This window comes from Apis cerana, linkage group LG13 (assembly GCF_029169275.1).
Source record: "Apis cerana isolate GH-2021 linkage group LG13, AcerK_1.0, whole genome shotgun sequence".
NCBI classification, from domain to species: Eukaryota; Metazoa; Arthropoda; class Insecta; order Hymenoptera; family Apidae; genus Apis; species Apis cerana.
In genome coordinates this window covers 495,350-523,096 of record NC_083864.1, presented here as the reverse complement: position 1 = coordinate 523,096, position 27,747 = coordinate 495,350, and the positions used below count along the sequence as shown (strand labels likewise).

The 27,747-nt window shown below is 27.8% G+C and overlaps 1 long non-coding RNA gene across 1 annotated transcript in view; it reads left to right on the top strand.

Annotated features, from left to right (window-relative positions):
• The window catches only part of LOC133667186 (uncharacterized), a 191,967-nt gene that overhangs the window by 65,274 nt on the left and 98,946 nt on the right, over window positions 1-27,747 (top strand). The window lies entirely within an intron of this gene.

Genomic DNA, 27,747 nt, shown 5'->3' with positions numbered 1-27,747 from the left:
GCGTGCCACGTTCTGGAAGGAAGGGAGGAAATGACAGGAGTTGGATGATGATCGTATATAGACGAAATTCCACGTGTACGGGAAACTTGCGTTAAACGAGGCGTCAATCGATGAATAATTTCGTCCCCAAATATATTCAAAGTATTTGCATGGATGAGGAGATTGATCGAATGATGTTTGAATTAATTTCGAATTACGACAAGGAAACAAATCGATTTCGATCGAGACTGGGAGAAATAGAGATCTTGACGAAATGTTTCACGCGTGTTTTTCATATTTGGCATATGTTGGCATATTGACATCCGCTTTGAGGGAATGAAATCAAGTAATTTTTGGAGTATCTTTTAGAACTAGATAAATTCAAAATAAAAAGTGTATGTTTTTAAATAAAATAAAACCTTCGCATATATTTTTACAATATAAAGTTGATAATTAATTATTAATGATTGCATTTTAAACATGTCTGAAAACATGGAAATTTATACGAAGAATCAAAGTCGAGGGAGCAATAGATTCTTTCAGGATTAACTTTCCTATAAATTTTTGTTGAAGTTGGCGCGCATGATATACTTTTCTCTTTTTAAATTCTAACGTAACTTTGAAAATTCCAATTTATGTTTCGAAATCTGGATATGCGAAAAAAAAGATTATGCTTTATTTACAAACGAATAAATGTCTTTGAATTATGAATCATGTTATTTTACGTATCGAAATTTCTATAATTTTAAATATTTAAGAAATTACATCCAAATATAACATATTTCAAATTAGTATTTATTCTGATGAAATACTCTTTTACATATATCCGGTTTCACTTTTTATCGCAAAATAAAAAGAAATATGTTTCAAATAAATGAAAGAATAATTGACAAAATGAAAAGCGATGGATTAAAGGGATACATTCGAGATCTTTTAAAATTTCAGTACATTTTATTCACTTCCTATTATTTTATTTGCACAATATATAAAATAATACATTACAAAAATATTAAAAATATCCCAAACAAGTATCACTCTACATTATGTAATAATTAAAACAAATTACTATTTAATTTCTTTAAAACGAATTTGCATAAATGTCTAAATAAGAATAACAGTTGAAATAAAAAAAAAATTTTCTCTTACGTGTATACAATTCATTTTATCGTTCGAATCATTTCGTAGGCTGTTCACCACCATTGTTGCGATAAGAATCCCGTTAATGAGAGCTAATACAGGCTCAATAAGTAAAATATAGCTTGAAATATCTGGATCCGTCAAACGGATACCGAGGAGGGTGAATTTTCCATGCAAATGACTGAAAACTATTCCGTATTCCAAAGACAAAAGGGGAAGTGAAAGAGGTCGAGGGTTTATTAGAATTTCAAAGAGGAAGATTGATAAATAAAGGCATCAGAAAGTTTCATTTGCATTTCTTTAGACAGAATTTATTACTCTTCATCCTGTATTTTACGATTTTGATTCGCCCCTCTGTTTCGTCAACTATTTCGAATTCATCTACGTTTGATCTGAAACTATTTTATCAAATATGGACATTCTATCGCAGTTCCATTCTTAAAGAAAAATGTGACTAAATCTTTAAATTTGATAGTATTGAATATTAACTACGAATTCATATTTCTTAAATTAATTTATAATTCAATATCAGTAGAATTATTCCCCATATTTTTATCAAATATCTATTTAAATTTCATGCAAAAATATAATTTAAAAACGAGATTCATAAAAATTCAAATTGGAAATTTATTTATGATCAAAGGATACTAGTTAAATAAGTTTTTCTGTGATATAAAATGTATTTTTTTTTATACAGTACAAATATAACGAAACTATATATTTCTTTATTTTATCAAATATGCACAAGTTGATATTTGATCAAAGCCCAATCGCATTTTTCATTCAGATGATTTCATATTTTAACACGATAAGTGTCATTTATATACATATCCTTGACACTTAATTAAATAACTAACTTAACTAGGACTCTTGTGGGCTGCACATATCCAACGATACCAATCAAGGGTTAACTTTCGAAACTTAACTCCTCGCATAAACCTGAAATTAATTAAACGCTGGTGTATCCTAAGACACAGTGAAGATCTGAAATTAATTAACCCCTAATTCACTTTACAACGCATAGAACGAATACGATATTATCCCAAATATATTATCGGATTATATATTATATCAAATTTCGAGGAACCATTATTAAAATCGAACGATACGTAACGTATATATAAATTTATATCGATTAGAAATTTCATCGAAATCGAAGGCAAGTGACACCCGTCCAAAGATGTAAAAATTTTAAAGAACGATTCTCTCGACGAGATGGAAAATTCTTGCAAACTCGACTATTAGCACAAGAGATTCCTCCCCCTCGACCTGTCTATTTTTCTTCCAGTTCATCGACTTATCACCGTTTAAATAATTCACCGAGGCCGAGACACGAAGATTTCGTTCCACAAGACAGGAAAATAGGCGGGCACAGAGCTTGTTACTCGGTGGGACGGCTGACAGTTCGATTACGCGGTTGTTCGGGTTGTGTGCATGGAAACGTTTAAAAGTTAAAAGCAAACTAGTTTCGTAAACGAGGGGAAATGAGTCGTGTAAAGTAACGTTGGGCAAGATCAACAAAATTATTTGCCTGATCCGAGTGAGTATGGGAATCGCGCAATCCGATTTCATTTGTATCGCAAACAAAACCGGCCAAATATAAATGTAAAATGCATTCTTGCCAAACTTGGCAAATTTCGATTTTCCGATTGTTTCCAATTGTTGTTACGATCAAGATTTTCCCCCTCCTATTTCTGTTTCTCCTTTCCGTTTTGTGCATTTAACTTGGAATTAATTTATTTTTATCAGATAGAAAGAATTTCTATCTAATCTGTGTTCTTTAATGAAAATTTCTCTTATGAAATAACTTTTAGATATTATGTTCAGCATTCTAAATGTAATTTTATAATTAAAATTTTTTCTCCCTATTAAAATTTCGAGCATTGATTTCAAAACTATGTTCGAGTAAAGAAGAATTGTAATCACAATGAAATGAAAGTCTTGGAATACTTTGGTCCATTACGTATACATTTGCGTTCATTTTAATCATCTTCTAACGATTGTTAGATAATATATAAAATAACATATTGACATTCGTTTATTATCATTTATCGAAATATTATTTTCTGAGTCGCATAATAAATAAACTGTTCATATTATTATAAAACAAATTGTTCTCGCTCGTATTATAATTCTACGTATTCGTATTAGATGAAAAATTATTTGCACGGCGTTATAAAAATTAACCTCGTCATTAAATTCGTGGGCTGAATTTGTAACGAGTTAATGAACCGTTGCTCATGGTTCGTAATCTTGTCAAATTTCAATTCTTGTTTGACGGGCGGAAACGCGTCCTCGTTTTTTTTTATTCTATATTTTTATTTCATTTAACGAGACGTGGCCGGTGAATACATTTTATCAGAGGCGATACGAGCTTCCACTCTTTCGACGGGGATAAAACACCGTTTGACAACGATTTTATCAATGTTATCTCAACCGTAGACTCGCGATTTGTTGCACGTGAAACGAGTTTCCAGCTGATTCGCGTTTAATTTTCGTATTTGTCGGTGGAAAAAAATGGACGGGGATAACGGGGGGAGGAGTGCATTGTGCCCCATCTTCCGCATTATGCCCACTCCTTTACAAAACTCGCGTTTCATTGTTTTCTTTGGACAACGATTAATGGACGACTTTACCATCAGATACGTTCTCTTGACGCTCGATGATGCAAATACTTTTCCAATGAATTTCGAATGAAAAACGATCGTTCTTTCATTTTTTTGTTTTGTTTCTAGAATTAATATTTCCTCAAAAAACAATAATAATAATTATATATAGAGAGCACAAAATTGATAAATTTTTCTTAATTAATTATTTTTTAAATTATTAGATTCTAATTGCATGATTTCATGATGTGAATACGATAAATTCACGCGGAAGAGAAACAAAAAATTTTGACGTTGCACAAGTTCGCAAATATAAACAAATTCGGTGTTTCGAAACAATGCACACGTTATCTTTTTTCACGATTGATCGACCGTTCGAATCATGGATGTTCATTCAAAGGATATCGAAAAAAAATTTTCAAGATAAAGGCGAACGCAGAATATCTCGTTCGTTCATTAAACAAACGATAGAGCGCCACAATGTGATTATATTTCCACAGATTTCTTCCTTTTTAAATTACTATAAACCTCGAGATTATTATATAATCAGTCCAGAAAGCCTCACAGACAACCAATATTTATCGCACGCTAAATAAAATCCAATTGTTATTGGTTAACGATAAGAGATCTATAACTTTGATCATTTGGAATTCCTTAAATCCAAAACATAAAATTATTTTAATTAAAAATTATATTAGATTAGATTAGGTTAGAAACTAAAGTCAAATTATGGTTATATATTGGAAAGAAATTGTTCACAATGTTAACTTTAGAAATATATTTCAGTATCATTGAAATAAATGAGGTGTAATCTTTTGTAAAGAATTATGGAAAAATAAGTTTTTATATATTTACGATAACCATGATAGATTGGGAAAATGATTTTTTTTTTTGCAAAAATAAATTGAAAATTGATTTGATGACTTTTGAAAAAAGAAGTCGTTATTTATTGAGAAAATATATTAAAATTAATTTTAATATTACACTTATATTACATTTCATTACACTTCATAATTTCTGATAAAAGAAAGTTTTACGTTATAAGAAAAGATGAAAAAGATTTAGAATCAATTGACTATAGTAGTTGTAGCTTTCCTACCTACTTAAATATAATAAATAAAACATGGATAAAGCCACTTATAACATCCAGTTGATACATGGAATGTAAGTGGATAGATAGTATCATGAATAATTGAAAGGTTTAGTAAAGAAAAATGGCATAAGTAGTACTTACAAGTTCTCTTTAATTTTAGAAAATTCTGACAAAGCTTTTAAGCTTTTAATGAGCTTAACTTTTAATTAGAAAATCTCTTTTCAAAGATGTTACGATATATTATTATTTATATAAAAATTCGTAATTTAAATTTTTTAAAGAAATACAAATTATTCTCTCTTTTTTCGTTCTATTACTTTTATCAATTGTAAATCCCTCGATCTTGTATTCCTATAATCGTCTATCTTGTTATAAATTTGAATTTCATTCAATTATTGAAAAATTTTTCTACTCGAATATTGATTTAGATGAAGTATTTTAATATCGATAAGAAAATATTCTTGAAAATATACATAGATGATTGATAATTTAAATTTTCCTATGTAGGTCAATCGATAAATAAGTTACATTCCCCACAAAAAAATATAAAGGAAAATTAATAAATGAATGAAGCAAAAAATTTGTTTATTATTACCATACATTTACATTCGACTATTACTTCTCAATAATTTTTAATAAAAAATATTTTTGTTTCATATTATAATTTCATATTATGAATTATTGGGCCTGATAAAATAAAATAATCCTCTTAAAATAAATAATCCAATAATACATTAACAATCCGCGTATTATATGATCCTATTTCAAGCAAATAATATTTTTTTATTATCTTCTGTTTTATATTTGCAATCTCTCAAAATATATATTTAAACAAATATATGTAATTATTTATTTTATCTATCAGTACTTTTCAAATAACGAACATTTTTCACATTTTTTTAGTATGAACATAGTATATTATTGAAATATAGTTACATATTAATAGAACTTTTCATCCTTATTTAACATATTGTACAATTATTGTATTATTGGATATTGAATTATCATAATTATCATATTGTTGGTAAAATAAACAGGAATTTAATTTTATTCGATTATCTTTGATAAACGATAGAGAGAAAAATAAATATACAAATTTAAATATAACACATAATTCAATCCCGAATAAAGTCATTTGATTTCTGAATTAAGTCATTCTATTTTCCAATAACCTTATTTAATTCTATTTCTCAATATGGCCATTTGCATTTGTATTCGATTTATTATGTCGTTAGCATTATTGTTGCAATTATAATACTGTTTCCAGTCCAGTGGGCACATTACATATTCTAATGTATTAATAAATCTGTTTATCGCTGAAATTTCGGTTATGATTTATTAATATCGAGGCGAATTAGATCATTTTCTGATTGATAGTAGAAAGATAATAAAATTTAAAAAAGCTACATTTTTATCATTGAACATAGATAATAGAAAATGGAAAAATTAAAAATCCCTCTATTGCAAACAGAAACCAAAAAGCGAGAAAATTTTGAGACGATTAATTTCTTTTAAATAACAGATACATAAAAATATTGATAAATAAAGAAAACTTTCTGACTTATATATAGAAATTTTCAAAACGAAAGAGATACATAGATAAATTAGTCTAAAATTTATCAAATACTAAATTTGAACATTGTATAAATTAAACAATAATAAACATATACATAATAATTATAGAAACTATATATAAATAAGTTTGTAACAATTGTTTATTTCCATATATAATAATGAATTGAATTCTTACCCTAATTTTTTTGGTATTATGAATAAAAAAAGAAAAAGAAAAATATATATAGATAAGAAAGATTAAATATATATCTAATGAATTCAAAATTTTCAATGATAGAGACATAAAATAAATTAATTTTTTTCGGTCCATTTATTGATACTTAAAATAATATATAAATGTATTTCTTTTTTTCTCTGTTAAAATTTATCATCGATTCGGTTCAAAATCGTTAATCCAAATACATCATCATGAAATCACAGTTTTCAAAGCTTTTTATTCGAGGAATTTACATAACCGGATTCGGGATAATGATTAATCCGTCACTGTCACGTAATAAATTTAAATAGATAGGAAGTAGTTCGTTTAATTGAAAATGCTTGCACAAATTTCGAACGTGTTACATTGTAATCCAATATCGACTTTTCGTGGATAGATCTCGATTGTAAAGATCATGAAGATTTCTTTAAATATCGCTTTTTAAATACAATATTATCGCTCGAATGAGATAGAAATTTACAATCTTATTTCTCGTTGTTCGTAAATTTAATCGATGAAATTATTCATTCAACCAAAATTGGGAAATAAATTTGAAGAAATTTTTGAAATTTGAAGAAATTTCCAATGAAAAATAATAGTAATTAAAGTATTTATAAAATAAAATCGAAAATTGAAATAAGTAACCAATTTTAAGCTTTAAACTTAAATTGTTCTCTCAATAGTTTTAACATCTGATATTGTAATTAAGAAATATTTAATTAATCTAGCATCTTGTTAATTAATTGAAATCATTAATGACTAAAGATTATTCAACTTAATTCAATTTAGATTTTCCTTTCTAAAGATTCCATTTAAACGTTGATAAATATTGTATCAACGCGTTATATTTAAGACTACTAGGAGTAAAATTTGAACGATTGCAAATAAAATCTCGAGTGATGATTTATAGCTAAATAAAGTATTGATCTGAAATTTTTAAAATTCCTCCGTCTTTATAGTTTATAAGATAATTTCACAAATGAATGAAATTAGAAGATATTTATGAAATATACACTAAATTTATAACTAAACGAGGTATAATTAAAGCGCCTTAACAAGATTAATAACCTTCGATGAAAACTAATTTGCTTTATACTGAAGAAGTTGGTAATCAGAAGGTTTCTAAAAGCAATTTATTATACATATTGCTTCCCTTACTTAGTCACTATATATACTTACTATACGTACTGATTTATAAATTAAATCTCTTCTTCGATATATAAAATTAAATATTCATAGATTATTATTCACAACCAATCAAATATAAACTTTAATCAAATATAAATACATGTATATTTTTACATCTGATTTAGTAAAAGTAAAATAAAAGTCTTGATATAATTGACTGCGCAGATGCAGATTCATTTTTTCAATTGGCACAGTATAATTCGGAAAAAATTTCTAACTATTGCGTTATCTCTTATTCTTAGATGTATCTGATTATAATAAAAACCAAAAATATTTCAATATGGCGGATAATATATATATATCTCAAATATTTTCCAAAACTTTTGTTCTTAAACATGATCCGATATATAAATATCAAATAATAAAATACATATAGTAAGTGTAAAGTATTTTATAAGAAGATTACATCAACAGAGACACGTATTCAATAACTTTGAAGATATTATTTCAAATATTATTTTTTTTTGAGATTTCTTTAATATTTTTTTACTTTTACTCTGTTATATAAAAAATATATTTATTATCTAGTAAATATATTAGTAAATATTTTTATTTAAATTTTAGACAAGAATAGTAAATATATACTTTCATATGTAAATCTCTTATTGTCTCTGTTTTCGCTGACATAATTGATGCATTGAGATTTGTCATCGTATGTAATGACGAATATTGTTCCAGAGTTGAGCGGAGAACTTTAAAAACAATAACATTCATTTGTTCGAATGAAAGTACCGCGAAGTGAAATGGAAGAGAAAAGAGGAACTAGAGAATTGTTTTTCTTGATTTCTCTTTAGATCTTCGTATTTATTTTTCATAGTCTCGAATTCGAAATGTGGATTTTTATAAAAATTCTTTCCATTTCATATATCTCAACACGTTTGGATGAAACAAATTATGACAAATTGTTTTTTCCATTAAAATAAATTATCACATTGTTAATCTATCAAAATTTATTAAAATATAGTAGCAAAATTATGTTAAAGCCATTGTAAATATATATCGATGATATCTGATCTTGTTCACGTTTCTCATTCATTTTGGGTAATATATTATAAATCACGAATAAAAATTCGATTAATTTTATTATTAATTATTATAATCATAATTTTTTCAACAATATGAGTACATTGATAATTCTTGATAAATTCTTGAAAATATATTACACTGCAGTTATATCGATTTATTATGCTTGCAATTGAGAATAATTTATGTTGAAATATTTTACAACATCGGTAAAAATGTGTGAAAAAAAATCATACGATTCGAAATCATAATTTCAAAATTGTAATATCGATATTTGTTGAATTATTTGTTAATTTTTTATATATTTTTTTACATATGAAAACGATATATATCTTGAAAAGTATTATTTTGGGAAGTATTTATCTTCAAAATAATTAGCAATTTAATAAGTACAATTAAATTAAATATCATTTATCTTGATAATGATTTAATAATTATTAATAATCTTAATAATCTTTTCCTTTTTATCATATTTATGCATTTCAATAAAATTGTGATAATTTTAATTTTAAATATTTTATTGGAAAATTAAATTATATTCGAAACGTATAATATCGTTTTATACTATTGAAAAATTTTATAATACATGGAGTGTATTTATTATATATATTATTTAATAGAAAGTTTCGTAACAATTAAATTATTTTCCAATTTAATATGCGATTTAATTTCAATAAATTTATAATTAAGCTTTTAGTAAAATCAAAATAATATCATTAATTTTATTCCAGAAAGAAGTTAAATTTTACGAAACTATATTAAAATTATAAAAATAAAAATGATTTATGAATACAAATGAAGAATATATCTAATTATTGCTACTAATTTAGAAAAAAGAGCATCTATCTAAAACCAATAACGATGGAATTTATACATTTTAAAAAATTTTTTTTAATTTTATCATACATTCGTTTATCTTAAGTTTTTATTAAAATTCCAATATATTCTTTTTAAACGATAGCACATGAATTCCATTAATTATTACGCAAAAATCATACATTAAGAAAATTCACTTCTTATTAACTACAAACACTTTAATATTATAAATTTCAACAATCTAATGATATACTTCCTTCTTATCAAATCAATCGAAATATTCAAATTTTATAGAAATTTGTCGCGAGCAATAATTTTCTTTATTATTTATTTCGACATTGTCGATCCATGACTATTTTTAATCACATCGCTACTTTGACACACGAAACCGTCGAGACACGGATTAAAGCATCAAATTCGAATCCTTAGGCGCGGTCGGTGTTTGAGCGGAAGGCGCGGCCAACTTCCTCTTCTCGATTAAATACACACATCGAGGGGGGAGTTGGTCGGTAGCTTTCTCCACCTCGCCTCTTTGTCTTCGCGCTTTCATCGACCTTTGTGGAAACATCGAGCTTTTTTCACTCGAATATAACTATCAGAAACGAAAGATCGAACTCTTTGTAATTTTGGAACCATTCTTTTGGCGATTTCTTTTGTTTCTCTATTTTATATTCTTATATCTCTATTCTCTAGATTAGATTAGAAATTATTAGACCTCAAGAAAAGTTCGAGGATTAGATATAGAAGCATAAGAGAGAGATTAAAGATGGATTATAGAAATAGATGATTCAAATAAGTGAAAATATTGAAAATTATATACGCGATATAATTAAAATGAATTCTTCGTATTTTAATAATTTAAAGAAATCTTTTAAATTTCCTTTTTTTTTGTTTAGATTAAAAACTATGCAGAATAAAAATGTAGTGGAATTGTATAGTATAATGGTATTCGTGATGCATTTTATTCAAATATTCAAAGGAATAAACCGCGAGAATTGAACAGAGAAAGAATAGAATGAGTTTCGTGTACGGTTCATGCGAAATGTGGTTTCCAAGACGTATAAAATAAATGGAGAAATGATGTATACGAGGGTGAATGCATGATATAGTGGTGCAACATAGTTCGTAACGTGACAAGCAAGTTGATAGCTCTTCGTAACAAAGTATTGTATGTCAAAAATATAGGATGCAGCTTCTTCAACTTCTCTTTAAAATTTCTTCTCAAAGTGTACAGCTTTTTTTTAGAAGTTAAGTTACATTAATCATCACGTATAGTTACGTATAGTTTGGCGAACGAATTTAAATAATTTTTCTTTCCTATCAAATATTATTATTAATTGTTATTTATTTCGAAACGTTTCGCATTAATATTTTCGATTTCTATTAATTTTACAAATTTAATTCACGACGCGTTTAATTTAAATCGATAAATTGAAATTCACATCCCGTGATATTATTACAAAAATGAACGATAAAAGCGAAATTAATTTCAATAGAGAATTAAGAAACAAGTCTCGTGTTTTTACAATACCAATTATACATAAAAAAAATTGTTTTATAAATCGTGATTTTTATTTATAAACGCTCACACATTATTAAAAACACTGCCTCGAATCGAATTAATTTGCAAAGTGCCGGTTTATAAAAGTGGTATTTTTGGTGGATCTATTTAAGAACAGTCAGAACACGAGTTTAGTTATTTTTAATCAAACTCCCGCTGAGAGTAAATTGGAAAGGGAAGGTATATCTCCTGCTGGAGCTTCGAAGGGAACTTGGAATCCTTGGATGCGCGTATTGGTTTAACGAGAATCGTTTGGTGAAACTAGCTAGGTGCAAATGTAGCTGGGCGTGATAGGTAGTTTCTCTCGTTTCATGTATTTGCGTTTTTTCGAGAAAAATTATTTTTTTGATCAAATTTTCAATCAAATACGAAATTTAATATACTTTGACTTAATCGGTAGATTAGAATAAATGATTATATCTATATAGAATGATTTAAAACAAGAATTATAGATTTATTAATTATATTTTACGAATTATAAAATTAAATAATTGTATTATTTTATGATAAATAACAAAATCTGAAAGCAATATATTACATAAGTTAATTAATATAAAACGGAGATAAATTTTTACGATGGAAAAGATTAATAAATATCATTAATAATCATCGCGAATTTTTATATCGAGAAATCTGGGAAACTTCGAATCGTTTTTAGTTTCAAAATTTTCTATTAAAAATTCACAAACTTATATATCTAAAACTGGCATTTTGTCATATTTATATTATTTAAAAAAGATTTTGATAAAAAATTCACGACACACGAACGAATATGTCAATTTTCCTCCTTTAATCAGACGACTACTATCCATAATGGACAAGTTCCAAATTCGAATGAAGAAATTAACACAAGTTATGAAATTTATCATATGAAAGATCAATTTCTTTCATTCGTAATAATTGTCATAAACAGAGAATTTATCTATTCAACTAAAAGCCCGACCAAAAGAGGAAATAAAGGAATGCTCGTCGATATCTTTCCACAATTTATCACTCTCGTTACCAATATGTTTTCTTAACTATGACTTCGCGTGACGTGACTCGATGCTCGTTCCCGCGCCCACATGTTCACTAGGCAGTTCAAATATTTGCATATTTGCATCGCCACTGTTTCCCACATCCCGCGGGATCCACATATGGATCGAAGGGGGATCGATCGAAGAGTTCGAATGTTTGATCTCGATGGAGGGAAGATAGAGTTTGAAGAGGTTCACTATTCCCAACTTGCGCGTATGCGCGAATGTTAATACATTCATGAAAGATCGATTCTGGAGATAAAATGGATAATGGAAAAGACTTAGTTGTTCTTTGAATTTTTTTGAAATGATCTTACTATCGCATAGAATACTTCTAGAAATAGAATATTATTAGATTTCTAATAATACGAAGAACGATAATTTACTGAATATTTTCTTCTTTAATACAAAGCATATACAAGTCAAATTATTAGCTCGAAATTAAATAAATATCAATCTTGATACAATTACAAATCTTCTGCCTGGAACTATGTTGCAATTTACAGCTAATAATAGCTAGAATCGAACGTAATTGTTGAAAGTGAAGTTCAAATCGTACAAAATCCATGAGAGAGGAAATTAGTGCACTTTGTGTATACCTCGATTCCTTTTCTTGCGACAGACATTAGGCTCCAGGGCGAAAGGGATTCCAATCAAAATAGGTTTAAAGCGTAGTTCCTGTTCCTGTTGCTTGGCGGGAATCGTGGGCCACATGACAATTGATGCGCTCCGCAAAGCGTGCGGTGAACACGATTCTTCATCGGTCGAGACCCGCGCTCGCTGTGGGAAACCGACTCGTTTTTTTCATAATAAATCATCTATCCTTTCTAAAACCGCGTCCGTTTAACCACGTTTTGTTCAACGTGGCTTGATTAAAGTCTGATGGGGGCGAATAACTTTTGTCCTTGCGATGTATCTATCTTCGTTTTTTTCTCTTCTTTTTAATTGGGAAACGTGATTAAATTGCGAGAATAAAAGAATTTATCGTTGTCAACGATTTCGATTATTTCTTTGTTTTTGCTCTTACGGATTTTTTTTAAATGATGTAATTTAATTACTACGAATTAAAATATTTTAATAACATCACGAGACTAATTAAGATATAATTCTGAGATTGATGAGAAACTAAACTTTTTTTTGATTATATACTAATTATATAAAATTATTAATTGTACGTGTAGATGTATAATGATCCAATACAATCAGACTAGGAATAATGCTTGTACGTATTGGTAAAATTAAATTATAATATATTTATAATTATACATTTATAATTATAATATATTATAATAAATATTTTTTAGTAGATAAGATGAAACGGGAGCTGAACAATATTTCTTACTTCATATTTTGTATTTCATATTATTTCATGTTTTACTCTAAATGATAATGATTATTTATACAGAATAAATTATTTCAACATGACACAAAATTGAATATTTTTATTCAATTGCTCGAACGAACTGTGTAAAAAAGGATATAAATTGTTTTTTCAGAAATGTATTAAATAAAAATAGGAAAAAACACGCAAAAGGATAAATTTATTTTTGGATATGAGAAACCGAATAGTTGTTATTTTTGTTTTTCTCCAAGTCAAAAAAATACTCCAATCTTTTCAGTTTTCAATTTTAGTTTAACTTATATTAAAATTCAGAAAATATTTATGATATGATTTTTCCTTTAGATATCTTCAATTTTAGAAGCGATATAAATATATAAATTTATAATATATTAAATATGTTAACTTATCAGATAATATATATTTTTAAAAAATTAATTTTAAGGATTGGAAAAAATGCTAAAAATTGTTACAGAAAAAGCTTCATTGGTTAGATTATAATTAATATAAAATTATAAGTATAAATACAAAATAATAATATATATATTTTTTATTATTATAATGTTAGTCCATATTATAAAAAAAAAATAGTTCATCGTTTGTTAAACTACCTTTTTTATGTTATTCATAAAATATTTGATTTTTGTTTTAAATTCTGTTTTAATAAAATTATTTTAATATGATACAATCGAATTGATTTTAATTTTAAAATCTTATGTATAATAATAAACTTCTAGACACTCTATAAAATGCAAAATATATTTAAGGCACTTTGGACAAATATAATAAAATAATTTCCATATACTGATTGATCCTGGATATTAAATATAGAGAGCTTCAATTACAGTTCATAACATAACATTACTTTAAATAAAGTACATTTTAATTAATTTATCATATATAAAATTTCTTTCAGTATATTATTACACGTGAAAAAAAATTCGTATTTCCGTATTTCTGTATCTTTCTAATAATCCTTAATAATATGCAAATTCTTTTACAGCAATCGATAGTAACTAATGGAGAGTTTGCATGCATGGTGAATTGTGATGCAATCGTGGCCATGATTAAAACGTATTTGGAACGAAGCAATAAAGTTTAAGTATGATTGGAAAAATACCAGTAATGTGGTAAATTGAAGCAAATTGTAACGTAGCAAGTTAATCGTCTAACAATAAGTTATACTCTAGTAAAAAATATCGTATTAAAAGATCAGATATTTTTTTAAATTGGTGTATAATGATGTGGCATGGTGAACGAAGAGAAAGAAGAGAGAGGAAGAAAAAGAAGATGGAAGATTTCGCTAGTGAATTCGTAAAATAATCTAATTAATCTTTCAAAGTTTCTTTTTTCTCATATATAATGTTAAGGACCTCGTGTAGGTGATAAAGTCCATAACAACTAGGATATTCGTGCCAAAAAGGAAAGATACTGTAAATTATAGCAAGGTATCGTCACAATTTAATCCTGTATTAGATAAGATTTCACAGTATCTTTAAAATTTTCAGTTCATAACATGATGTTAAATATTCCGTCTTATTCTATCCCATTTTATTAAAGAATTTTTATTTATTTATTTGAAATTTTACAAAAAAATTGTACAAGTGATCCTAATAAAAATTTGATAATTCATATAGTGTTAACTCCAGTTCCCTGAAATTATTTAGCGATAAAATTGATTTATTGTAAAATATCAATAATTATAAAGTTCAAATGTGAAGTTCGATCCAGTAATACAAAATTTATCTGTTAATTGTAAAGTTCATTCATTTATAATGATGAAATAAATTCTGATAATTTTCGAAGAAGTTGTTTTAATTTTGTAAATTTTTGTATGGATAAGTGAATTTTGATTTAAAAAAAATTTGAAAAAAATTCGTTGTTCTTAGAAATTTTCGAGAATAATGGTGAAATTGGCATCGATTGGAAAATCTCATCCCAAGATACCTCCAAGATACCTCGTATCACTCTAACAAACAATATTCAATCTCGACGTTCTTCTCGAGCAATCTTCCCTCCCAATATTATCTATACTGTTCATAAACCGTCTCCAATCTCCAATTTTATAATCATAATTTAAATTGCTTTAAATTTTTATATAAAATGTATATAGATTAATAAAAATTAATAAATTTATGTGATAAAAGTGAAAGAAAAATAATTCGATTGAATTATATTTTCTTGAATTACAGAAATGAGCCTAACAAAAAATCAATTATATAATTTTTCTCCGATCTTGAAGAAATATTTATCCTTTTAATTAAAAATGAAATAATATTAATATAATTTAGATTTATATTTTATCAAATATATTCCAATATACTTTAGTATATGTATTTTTTTCTCCGACACTAAAATATATACACATAAATTTATTAAATTATAAAATATCACACTTCTAGCTATTGAACATCTTTGTTGTAATATGGATAATGGCAAGGGGACCATATTACTATCCCTTCCTCTCCGTTCATCTCTTTTCCTCGAACGCTTTTTATTTCTCCATTTTCGAAATTAGAACAATTATTGCACGATATTTTCAGATCGCTCAGTTTCCCTTCCATAGTCGCGTGCCGCCTCGGATCTAACATCGATCGACAAAAGCGTATCGGTTTCGTTCATTATGCAAGGAACAATTTAACGTTATTGAATTTATCGATTGACTTTAATTTAGTTGAAAGGGCTTGGGTGCAACGTTGATGCCTCGATCGAGCCTTCCTCTTTCATTTCAATCAAATTTCAGATGATCCCGTGCACTTCGTTGTCCTCCGCGTGCTCCTTCCTTCTCTTCCTCGTCGTTTCGTCTCCTTTTCCTTGAGAGCACGCGAACGGATAATTTGCTTATTGTGTCGGCTGGAGAACAACGAATAATTTCTTCGAATTGGCGTTTATTAAACGATTTTTTTTTATATATTCACCTCGTAAAGTGACTTCGAGTTCGATGTCAAAGGCTGTTAAGGCGAGTGTTGATTCGATTAACTCGAACGAATGGGAAATTGGTTCTTGGAATCACCGTTTCCTTTTAATACTCGTAGGATTATGAATTGGAACTGAGTGTTAAGAGGATTTTTCGATTTAATATAGTGTTAAATATATCTTTGTATTTATAAATTAATCGATTGAATTAAAGAAGTTTTTGATGTTTCGTAAATTTATATTCGAAATAGATAAAATAGATATTTAAATATTAGGATTAAATTCTAGGGAATTATAGGGGAAATAAAGGAAAGAATTAAAATTTAGTGATGATATTCTGACATTCTATGTTGCCATAAATTATAACTTGTATAACTTATAATCTCATAAGCGGTATAATTTGATCGTAATTACGAATCGACTGATTTAAAGGATTAACGATATCTCGTTTATACCGACTCAACTAATTACAAGGGAACAATAATATTTTCATTTCGAGCACTCATTATATTCCTTTCTCTTGCCAATTATCGTTGAATATTTACAAAATGCTCGGCTTTTATCGGGGCGAAGGACCGATAAATTAATTAAGGGAGGGCCTCTGTGTTGTAGTTGCATAAATCGATTTAAGCGCGTTCGACTAGTAAAACTGTGTATATGTAATCAAGCAGCCGATACACAATCCTTAATGATGATGATGATCAGAATCTAGTAGTGGTAATTACTGCTATTGTTGCGTTTGTCCAGGCTTCTCCACGTGAAACGAAAATTAAGCTTGCGGCATTTTCGTTAATTGTGCGCCATTTTAATAACCCGAATTCGATATTTTCTTTCCGAATCGTCGTGTTGTTATTATTTCGATTTTTTCGATCAGAGAGAGAGAGAGAGAGAGAGAGAGAGAGAGAGAAGGGAAAACGCATTGTACTTACGAGTTGTAGTTACGAAATATCTCTTATTATCCAACGGATTTCCGTCGTCTGAGTCCTCGATCAAAGACTTTCATCGAAACGAAACAGATTGAATACGATTGAATACGATTTGTGCAAAGTGCCATGCAAAACGGAGAAGAGATTATTCGTGCTGGAGCCTTTGTTACGAATAATTCGAAAATCAAAAGCTATCTAAAGCTATTGTATGAGGAAAGAAGTTGGTGAAAATGATGCAACATATTTCAAGCTCATGAAAGAAAACTTTCTATCTATACCTAATTTGCAAAATTTTTTCTCCAAGTTGTTCATCAATCTTCGTTTCTTTTTTTTTTTTTTCACGCATAATTTATCTTCGAATTATTTCGAATAAAATATTTGGACGAGAAATTTATTTCGAAACGTTTCGAAACTTTCTCTTTTTCCTCTTAATTACTAATTATTATTAATTTTTTCAGAAATTAGAAGATTTGATTTATGTAATCGACACATCTTCAAAAATAAACTATCATAAGAAATGTAATAAAGGATGGAAGGGTGAAAATTTCAGTGCAGATTACTAATCGTTATATAGAAATCATGGATTAACACTTCTCTTTTTTCATCTTTTCTTTTAATCTAACGCATCTTTTCTCGTTTTATCTTTGGATTTTTGGAAAATTATAAAAATGAGCCGAATAGACTATTTATTAAAAACAATTGATCAAAGGTTTGACTCGACAAAAAATTTTCAAAAAGTTTTCTTAATGGTCAATTGTTCTAAAACTATCGATTGTTCATAGTTCAACTCAAACCCAACTTGATCTAACTTAAACTGTTTTGAAAAAAACATTTTTGTTAACAATAACTCAATGATATATCAAAAGATGATTAAAATCGAAGAAAATAATATTTTTTATTATATTATATTCGTATAATTGTAATTTTCGAAGATTGTCTTTTTTTATCAATATTAACAACATTATGTCGAACTTTAAATATATATTTTATAAGAAAATACTCGGATTCAATCTTGAAATATAATTAATCATTTATTAGGATAACTTATTTCTTCACTTTTCTCTTTGAGATATCGTTCTAGGTACATTTTCCACGAAAAAGTACAATTTTCTAGCGATCCTTTTCTAAATTTCAGTTAGATATTCGTTAGAAGAAAGAAGAAACCTACTAAAGATAACAGTAGGTAGTCCATCTGGAAGAATTTCTTCTCGAAGATCCCTCGAGAATAAGCTGTTTTTCGATATTTCGTTTCATTTAAGAGATATCGGCTCGTAGCAAATGTTGACTTACCCTGTATATACCGTATAGCTTACAGGTATTATTCATCATACACCAGCCACTGCATTTTCAGAGAAACGATTTTTCTTCAACGTTGTATCGCGTTAAGAAAAGAAATAAAATATTTATAACTTATATCAAAATCACCGTTCTTTTATTCTTTGTTATATCGTTTAATCGTACAAACATTCATGATAAAATTTATATCGAATATTAACGGTCTAAAGAAATATAAAATTAACGTTGTACAAATCCAATCGTGGATTCAATTCGATGGAAAGTTTTTACAAAGATTTATTAAAGTCATAATAATTTCTTCTCTTGTGAAAATTTGAGCAGACCAATAAGAAAAAAAAAAAATAAGTTTTCATCGATCGTTCTAAAATTAGATTTCCATCGTCAGAAAATTAGATTTCCATCGTGAATTAAAATGGAATGCAATTATCTCGTGGATCGAATTAAAAAATATCAAACTGAAATATATCATTTTTTAACTATTATTTTATACGTTTCACGTCAAATCATTTTTTAAAATCAAAATTAATTTTTTTTTCTTTTTCTTTTTTAGAAAAGAAGAGAATTTTTATTCCAATTATTTTCACACATGTTTGCAACTCCTTTAATAATTAATTTAAAAATTCTCCTGCTCCTATTTGCAAATGATTTTAAATATATCTTTTATATTCTAAATCCGCGCTACTTATTGTCGATTATAGAATCGTAGAATTGAACAATTCGAAGTAACGCGATCGAATAATTTTTTCAAAAATTTGTACCTCCATTTTTAAACAACAACGTCACGGTGTTAAAATCGAACAAAGTTGCTACTTCCTTCCACAATCACGTTGTGGATCAATCGAATCGCAGTTACAGTGATTACACACGATCGACGGGGTTTCCAACTTGAGAATGATCATTTTTCATCTTCCTACCACCTATTTCAATTATCCATCCCGTTGCGTTAAAAACACTTCCACGATAGAAACTTTTTTATATGAAATTTCACACGGGATTCGTATTTGCGATACGATATATTGATTCATCAATCGAAAGAAGCCATTTTATACGAAAATGTATTAAAATAAAAGCCCTATTGTGATTATTTGTATTTTCATGGATAATAAACAAACGGGAATCGATAAATTAATTTTCCACGATTCGAGAAAGTTGTTCGAATCAATCTTGCGCGGAGAATCGAATATTTAAGCGGTCGTTACGGTTCACTCGAAGGAAATCAAGTCGTATGAATTTGTAATTGTCGATCGGGTTTCATACGCAGCTTTTCGTAAATTTTATCTCGAAACGATTTTATTAACCGATCACATTATTCGGATTCGAGGCTGACAGAGTTACGAGAGCCAATTCTCGATGGTCGATTTTAAAAACGAATCATTGATGTTACGTCACAGTATCATCAATCGCATAAATAATAATTACCGATCGAAGGTGAACACGATTGGACAGGTTCGCAGGGATTGAAAAGGGAAAATAAATTCTGCCTCGTACAACTCTCGCTGTTATTCTTCAAAAAGCTAAAATAAAGAGGAGGACAAACGGCAAATGGAATGAATTATTTAACGCGTTACTTAGACCCTGGATAGCGGAAGGGATTTAAAATGAGTTACGATTACGAGGGTGGGCAAATAAAACGGGGCAAGTAATTAAGCTTGGAGGCAGAATGACTTTGGGGCTCGATTAATTTCAGATTCAAATAGCTCGGAGTTATTCTAATTGATTCTCAGTGGCGCCCCCACCCTCCCCCAATTACTCGTCGCGTTGATTGTCTCAATCGGTAACCGTTCGATATTGTCGAGGGCCCAAGTAGAAAGTGGCCGTTAATTAATTAGGTAGAAGGGTAATTGCATTCTTTCGTTCGAGCGCTGTTCAACGGATAATACACGTGTCACGGATGTCGAGAACAAGGCTTGATATCTCTTTAATTTACCCAACGTTTTTGTTCGAGGGGCTCGGTTGGTTTCGAGCGAGCTTCGAAACAAAGGAAGTGAGGAGAGGATGGCTCTCTCCTCGAGAACTTTGAAAATTTACGGGATAATCACGCATAAATGTATAACTTGAACAAGCTTTTTTGTGTTCGAGGGAAAGATATCGTTCGAAGAAACGATTCTATTCTATTTTTTCTTTTTTTTTTTTTTCGTGAAAATCGTAGATTGAAAGATAAATTGATATAATGGAACGATCGACGTGGAATATATATTTCTTCCGTGAATACAAGATATAATAATAATAATAATAATAATAATAATAATATCTTGAGAAAATAATTTAAATTCAAGCTGAATAAGTTAATAAGAAAAAATTTAGTATGCGAGAGAATTTGAAAAGCAGAGAGGAGAAGAGCACGAGAAGCATCCGCGTAAGAATATCCTCGGCTCACTGGAATCGATTTCACCTTTTGATCCTCCGTTAATTTTTTTTTTTTTGTCGAAAACATAAAAATATGGAGTTGAAAATCCAAAATAAAATCGTCCATGTTCGTTCCCTTTTATGAAAACTCCGCAAAGAATCGAATCATTATTTCGCTTGTACGCTGAAGAAATTTCTTTTCATCGAATATAACAGCATCAAAGTAGAAATAGAAATTAATATCAACAACGTTAAACATAATGGAACATTCATTTTCTTAAACCTGACGAATATATTTATGAAGAAATTTTCTTTGATTGATAATATAAAACCATAAAAGTAAAAATAAAAGTGACAATAATTTAACACTATATTTTTATTGAAAATTTTTATAAAAATTATATTTAAAAAAAAACAAACGCAATGGAACATTCATTTTCTTGTAACCTGACAAATTATATTTAAATTATTCATTTTATTCGATACACAGGATATATTCGTGGAAACTTTCTCGCTCGTAACTTAACCGATATTTTTATATCAACTTTTGTCTTCGTTTCTCTACAATATAGCCTCGAAAGCTGTCCTACGAATATATTAACGCTCTGTATATCACCCTGTTACATCGGCCCGGTTGGGGTGTAATGTAACCGCACATACGTATATATACGTACACATATATCGAAAATATACTTACACAGAGAAATGCCCAAGTATCGATTTCCCGGCTGGTTCTTCTCTGGTTATTAAGCATACGATTTTCAGCTTCCTCCGATGTTTAATTTGCATTTTAAACAGCTTCTTTATTTATCACCGAAAATAGGCCTCCCCCGTTAACCCGAAATTCGTGCTAAATCGCGCATATACGAAAGCAATTAGCTATTACCAGTTTCGAGCAAGAATTATTTTCATCGTGGAACGAATGGATCCCGCTTTTCATACTTTTCCACGTTCCCAGACATACCGCGTAATTTACGAAGAATTATATTTTCTCTTGGTAAAAAAGTAACTGCAGAGAGGGATGTTAATTTAAGAATTGATTTCACGGGTTGAAAGTTAATATACAAAAAATTCATATATTATATTCAATCGAAGAAGTGAAAATGAAGCGAGCTCGATTTCATTTAATTCAAATCGCTTATAACTTGAATAAGTTTCAATTTTTTTTTTTTTTTGCATTAACTTTTGTATTTGTTTTGATGTCTAGAATCAATTCTCCAAATTCCACGAATATATATTATAAGTATCTACCATGCTAATTTAGATTATTCGAAAACAAATTATTCCAATTATTTTATTATATTTATACATTGATATTCAAATAGATCATCGATATTCTATCAATGACTCGGTAAAAACAATTTTTACAATTTGTTTAATATTATCCTTTTGTTTAGAGGAAATAAAAAAATTATTAAAAATTCTGTGAGATTCGCTTATTTTCACAAATCTTTTTATTTATCACCATTTTTTCTTTTTTTTTTTTTTGGTGCTTTACCGAGACCAAAAAAGAAAATGAAAATATATTCCCTACCCTCTCTTTAATGCGATACACAAATTATAAAAAACGATAATTGGAGAAACAGGTTTTCTCGAGAATAATTCCTCAATTACAACCAACCCTGGTGCAAAGTTTACCAATCTCACGCGATCTGTTATAGCTGTAGGATACACACATGTACCAATAGAAATCTAAATTTTGCGAATCGGTGTTTAAATCGAATATTTTTTTTCGAATATGGCTGAAATTTTGCTATAATTAAACGACATTAAGATTGAGATAATTTAAAGATATTAATTTATACAAGATGTCTTATCATCTCAATTTTTGTTATTGTTATTTGCAGCAATAGATATTTAAATAGAAATTGAAAAATGGTCTCAAAGTACGTATATTCTTTTATTTTTTCTGTAAATATGAAAAGCAAAACATGAAAGATTCGTGTGTTTTTAATTGTTAAACAAAAATATTAAATATAATATTAAAAAAAAGATTAAAATCACACATTATATGAGCCCAAATTCAAATTTTCAATGTAAGTCGCTTTAAGATAATGAATACAAAGTTAGGTTAGTTTTCAAACATGGTGGATGCACTTCATTAATGCTTTGTCAGAGTTCAGTCCTTCACAAAGGACCGTATACTATATAGTCCTGAATGGCGAGGATTTGTTTCGTTTCAAAAATAAGCCAACGATGAATGTGAAAAACCAATGGAAAATATTCGATATAGAGAATGATTTGTAAATTTCGATAACGTCCACATCAAAGAAAATTAAATGGCGTTTTAATGGATGTGTGAAATTTAATTATTTTAAAATTAATTATCAATCGCAATGTCCTGATATTTTGATCACTTTATATCTTTTTCGTTCTTCATTAATCTAGTTCGTATATTCAATTATATTGTAATATATTATAAAAAATTTTAAACAATTTTTTAATCTTTATATCGTGCCACATTTCAATACTTTGCACTTTATAGGAAATAATATTTCAATTTATCCATACTAAGGTAGTGTATCTCGAGATGTTTTATTTTTTATTATATTTTTTGTATGGTTAAATTTGAAAACTGAATCGAAAAAAGTAGATTTTTAAAAAATTTACAAAATACTTTATTTAAGATCATTTTATTTGAGTATATAAAAATATATATCTTTTTTTAAAAATTTTGAAGATTTTCTATCGAATAATTTTATAACAGAAATAATTGAAATAATTGATATAGTTCATTTTTATACATGTTCTGCTTTGTTACTATTTTCTTCCAAGTTTTAATTTTTTGTAAATATCATGATATACATGTAATATAGAATAAATAAATAGTAATATAGGTATTTTTCAATTTTTACAAAAAATTACACGTTTATGTGTAACAATTACAAAAAAGTGGTATCTTTCTCTTAGAAACAAATATAAATATAAAAGAAGAACAATCGAGAGATTTCAGAATTAATAAAAATTTCATTTTTCAAGATTTTGTGACATAGCTGTTTAATATTAATATTAACATTGAAGTGTTTAAGTTTTTTTTAAGTTTAAGAATATCTAATTGCTTAGAAATTTTTTTTATCAAATTGGAGTTACGTTTGAAAATTTAACATATTGAATATTAATTATAATCTCCAATTATTTATCTGCACAGTCAATTTTTAATTTACATAAATGTAATAAAGATTTCCTTATCTTCTCACCAAAAAATTTTCAAATTTATTTGAATTGTCTTTGTTATATATCACATATGCTATCGATTTATGATTTAAAATTTTATTACTAAAATGAAATGAAAAAGATTGATTATAGACAATATCGAAACTTAAAATAAATGTTTACAGTAAACAGTATATATTGGAGATGAATTTTGCACCTCTTTCAACACGATGCATTTCAAAAGATACTACTATCTTGAATTCTCTTTCAAAAAGGTACAAATATAAAAGAGTATCAATATCAGAGGAGAAGCTCATTGTATCGTATCTCTTTCAAAGGTATGCATAAGAAAGTACAATAAAAAGAAACTTGCAGATTCAACAAAGCTGTCAACAAAGTAGCTTTACATAAGGGAGTACTTTTACCCAATCTTAACCTTGATTCTTAAAAAAAAAGAATTTTATTTAACTTTGTGCTTTACGATTCTTTCCTTTCAAAAAGAAATTATTCCTATCTTACCTTATTTTCATTCATTCTCAATATTAACATAATGAAAATTTATTGTAGTTTAATTTATTGTAGAAATAATGGATAATAGAGTGAAAATTCTGAATTTTAAAAATTATCGAATCTTAGAAATTCTCAATTATTGATCAGATTATTCAATTTTTATTTCTGTTTTTAATGCTCGATTTTTAATATTTTAAAGAAGATTTAATTTACAATTAAAAAAATAGGAACCATGTATCAAACTTACTTTTTTCAAAGTAAAGCGAAACTTTTCATAAAAAAAATATTTAATCTTGAATGTTTTATCATTGTAAAAAAAAAAACTTTCATCAAAGTTTTACAATTATTACATATATCTCTTTGTAACGCAGTATACATACTGTAAATATAAATGAGAAAATGAATTCAAAAATACAAAGCCAGATTGATATAAGTTTCCGTGCAAAACTTGAGCGAAACTTATCGCTTTCAAAATTTTAAATAATATGGCCTCAATCTTCCAAAAATTCTCGACTTTTAGATATCCCTCTCATTCTTTAGATCGTTAATCCATCCTTATACCGAGTACGAATCCGTGTGTTTCTGCTCCACTTGGTCGCTTCGATTCCCAATTGACGACGGCCCCGATAAGCGGAAGGAACTTAGCGGAAGAATCGAGGTGGTCATCGGTGAAGGATGAAAGTTTCTCGTGCTCCTTCTCTCGTTCGTTTTATGCCCGAGACTTTACACGCGACTTTAGATGTCGCATCGAAGGCAAAAGAATCGCGGAATCGAGGGGCGCGAAGATGAAAAACCTTGATTCGTTGACACGAGCGAGAGCAATGAATCTTTTTTCATCCACGAATTCCTTTTCTTCCAAAAAAAGCTGCGAGAAATTTTTACCAAAATAGATTCCTCGTATGCGCGCGATTAAACCATCATTCCTTTTGTTAATAACAAAAGGAAATACAATTCGTGTCGATTCTTAATCATGCTGTAAATATTATAATTTGTGTAACTGCTATATTATATTTATAACAAAGAGATCGAATAACAGTCTCTTAATGAAAAGAAAACTGGTTATATTAGGGGTGGCGTGTTGAGAATCAGACTTTACTTCCGTGGCAAGCATCGAATAGATTCGTAATAAAAATAAAAATGGATAAGAATAAGTAAATCATAAAATAAAATCAGTCTAACATTGAAATTATTTTTATTACCATCATTAATTTCCGTTTTATTACCAGATAATTCGAAATGGAAATTATATTAAAAACGAATTAATAAATGAAAAAAATAAATTCGAAGATTATACACTAAATAAACAAATAAATAAATTATCGATTAATAGTTATTGATTATTCGTGATTATTGATTATTTAAGAGTCAGTAATTGTGATAAATAGTGTAATTTCACATCGAATCATAATCCCTAATTAATCAGATTACCCAAAATTGCATTGGTAATATAATTTTGGAGAATCGATCTCGATGATCGTATATATTTAAAAAAGAGAAGAGAATTATCAACGGAGCATTTGCCAAAATGGTATGTTGGCGCTCGAGCGAAAGTGATACCCACAAAGTACTGGTTGTTCGTCTTACAGTGTTAAACGTTCTCTGAAATCTGGTAAACGTAATAGTGGAGAATTTTTGTTTAAAAATTTTATTTCATATCGTTAATTCAATTTATATAATTATAAATCTGATATAAATCTATTTCACAAATTTTGGATCATATTGATAAAAAAAATTGCAAATTGGTTAATGATGGAATCATTAATACAAGATAAAATTAAACATAAAAGAAATCTTTGATTAATTATTCGATTATCAACTTCTAGTAAATAAAATTCATCGAGTTAATATGAATTAAATTTAATATTATAAAATTCGAGATATAATCAATTTTAATAATAAACAATTGATTTACAAGAAAAAAAATTAATTTCAACAATTAGATATAAAATTATAAAGGAAAACAAATAAAAGAATAATTTCAAATAATTTCAATATTATGATTTTTTAATAAAAATATAATGGTTATTGATATATACTTTTCATTTCTACAAATTCGAAGAGTATATCTAGTTTTCGAGATATTTGCAAAAATGTTTTTTATATCATGTATCTATAGTTTGTGTTGAATTTGAACGTAACCTAACTTAATTTTATAATCAAAAGTCATGAATATTATAAAATAAATTGAATATTCCACGAATCCAATTATATTGCAACAATAGATATCGAGTATGAAATTAATATTATTTTAATTTCATACGTTGTTTTATATTTTATCTTCGAATACTCGATCCCTCTATATATATCTCTATGTATAAAAGTCGAGATATTTCAAGTTTATTAAAATTCACGAAGAAATAACTTTTTAACGATTCGTTTGTTACGTAAATATTATGAATTGTCTGCACAAAGCAGTCAACCGGTGAAACTTAATCATTTATCCAATCCCTGAATCAAGAATGTATAAAAAATTTTATCTTCGAAATATGAATATAAGAATAATAAGAATATATGCATATGTATCCCACTATTAAGAAAAGATTAAGTTAGCAAATTTTCATCACGGATCAGATTGAATTCAATTAACGAATAAAACTTAATTGAAATCTGATTCGAATCGATTAATTTTACTTCGAACGATGAATCGATCGATCGATAAACAAAAGAAGTTTTTCAAACACGAGAAGGGCAACAGATAATCATCCTGTCGGTATGGGGAATCGATTTGGTCGTGGCGAATGAACATTTCATGAACGTTTCCGGATCGTTAATTTTCCAGCAGCCAGCGTCGCTGGCTTCCTCGAGACCACGTGGAAAATTCGAGGAGGAACGAAAGAAAAATTACTGTATTAAATTACTTTTCGCGTCGGGGGCAAAGTTTGGACGTTGACGGAGAAGTACAGTCGGTCGCAAAAAAATTGTCACGGTATATTATACAACACTTTCTTATTTTGTCGTTTATTTTTCCACAATTTTTTTCTTCGAATCAATTTGACGTATCGCGAATGTTTTAAGTAAATTCCGTGTGTTTTAAATGATATTCATATCGAGAGAGTTGCCTGGCCACGGAA